Source organism: Trichechus manatus, unplaced genomic scaffold (genome assembly GCF_000243295.1).
Source record: "Trichechus manatus latirostris isolate Lorelei unplaced genomic scaffold, TriManLat1.0 scaffold00159, whole genome shotgun sequence".
NCBI lineage: Eukaryota > Metazoa > Chordata > Mammalia > Sirenia > Trichechidae > Trichechus > Trichechus manatus.
The window spans coordinates 4,515,522-4,517,671 of NW_004444095.1; the positions used below are offsets into that span (position 1 = coordinate 4,515,522).

Consider the following 2,150-nt stretch of genomic DNA (forward strand, 5'->3'; position numbering starts at 1 on the left):
TAAAATTATAAAACTTTCAGAAGAGTGAAAAAATCTTTGTGATGACCTTTGGTAGGCAAAGTTTTCTTCGATACAACACAAAAATCACAATCTATATAAGAAAGAATTGATAAATTGGACTTCATCAAAATCAAAAACTTCTGCTCTTTGAAAGATACTGTTAAGAAAAGACAAGCCATAAATGGAAAGAAACTATTTGAAAATCATGTATCTGACAGAGGACTTATATCCAGAATATGCAAATGTGCAAAAAATTTGAACAGTTACTTCACCAAAGGAGAGATAACGATGACAAATAAGCATCCGAAATGGTGCTCAACAACAGTAGTCACTGGGACAGTCGGAAGAGTCCGGGCTGTGCGCTCTGTGCCTGCGGTGGTCCAGCCAAGGAGAATCCCGGCTGGGCGTGGCCACACGGTCTCCTAGCAACCAGAGAGGCCATGCAACATCAAGCTCTGGTAGCTATAGCAGGACTGCAGGGAGCCGCGGCCACCACGGCCTACCAGAGGCAGCGGTCCAGTCCCGCGTCGCTGGAACCCATGCCCCCGGGCATGAACTGCAAGCCCTGGTACAAAGACAGACTGCCTTCCAAGAGCTTTGCAAAGTACAAGGAGAGGCCGACGTACCCTACCTCCCTGAGAGGACAGAGTCGGGTGTTCGTGAGAGAGGGGCTAGACGACTTCAGGAGAGGTAGCCCACCTTGCAGACAGATGATCACTCGGGGCCCTAAGAAGAGCTGTCTCCCCTTGATTTATCGCACAACTCCAGGACCTGCCCCAAAAAGTTGTCGGAAGAAGCTGTCCAAGGAATCAGCACCGTTTTCCAAGCTCTCGCCAGCCCAGCTAGCAAGGAAGGCCTTCGTGGTGGACACAGAAGCTCATCTTGAGGCCTCATCCCTTGTCCTTCTAACCGGAACTGGAAGAGAAAATGCCTGTAGAGCTCTTACAAAAGGTGCTGGAAGTGCTAGACCCTGTCAGAAGCTGGAAGACACCTGGGCTTATTGTCAGGATGGCAGAAAAAGAACGAAGGAACCCATGGAGTTTTTTAAAAATCGTTCTACAGAAGTCCGCCTGAGCTTTCCCAAACTGACTACCATGCCAACTTCAGAGGAATGGCTTGAAGAAATGAAGCCAGGCATAGAGGATTTGCTGAAAGTCCCTGTACTTAAAAAAAAAAGAGTATTCAAAGGAATTACTCACTTCTGCAGATGAGTTGCTTCTTTTGGATGTACTGACGTTGATGAAGAGTTCATCATGAAATTGTTCAACCCTGACTGTGATGACTGCAAACCAAAGTATGGTCCGGCCAGGAGAAATGTTATTAAAGAGGTTCCTCCAGAAGTAAAGTACATCAAGGGCCTAAGAAAACCGACACAACCAAAATTATCCTTACCGGTACCAGCCTTCGAGAAGAAACTCCCAAGAACGACAGATTCCTCATCAAAAGAAGCATGTGGTATGGAGCATGGTATCTGCACCCCAAGTTGTGGAAAAGGATAAGAGAAGATGAACCTCTGCTCGACCCTAACGCCGAATTTGTAGTTCAAAATGCCTATTTTAGAAAGGATCGAAAAGAATACGACATTCTTGCAGAGCTTTACGGAACAATCGCCTTTAAGGACTTCATTCTAAATAAGGGCTACACAATGCCGAGTTTAATCGAAAGGATGTTTATCAGGAAGAGATGGAGATATGATACTGTTAAGACTCCTACAATACTATCAACAAGAAATAGCTCAATCGGGGAGTCTTCAGAAGAAGATTAGATAGTTTTGTATTTAGTACATACTTGGCTATTTCTCTCTCATTGTAAATGTCAGACAGAATTTATGATGCATGCTCTACCATGAATGACGACCTCTGTAAAGTTAACACCTAATGCTTATAAACATTTCTCAATGAACTTCTGCTTCAGGTTCATCAATGTTTTATCAACTATTAGATCAATATTCACATATATTCTCACATTTTTGTAGCATTGTGACTAGGATATATTTATATCAATTATTTGTAAAAATAAATAAAAGCAGAATTACTCTTAAAAAAAGAATGAGCTAGTGATGTCAGCTACAACATGGGATGAATCTGAAAATAATTGTGTGGACAGAAATAAGATTTGTATAGTTCTAACTTACGTTAACAATTTAACAA

The 2,150-nt window shown here is 42.6% G+C and overlaps 1 pseudogene; it reads left to right on the plus strand.

The window, feature by feature from the left end:
* Nucleotides 1-509: 509 nt before the first annotated feature.
* Nucleotides 510-1,765, plus strand: LOC105756765 (protein FAM47E pseudogene; annotated as a pseudogene).
* Nucleotides 1,766-2,150: the final 385 nt, after the last annotated feature.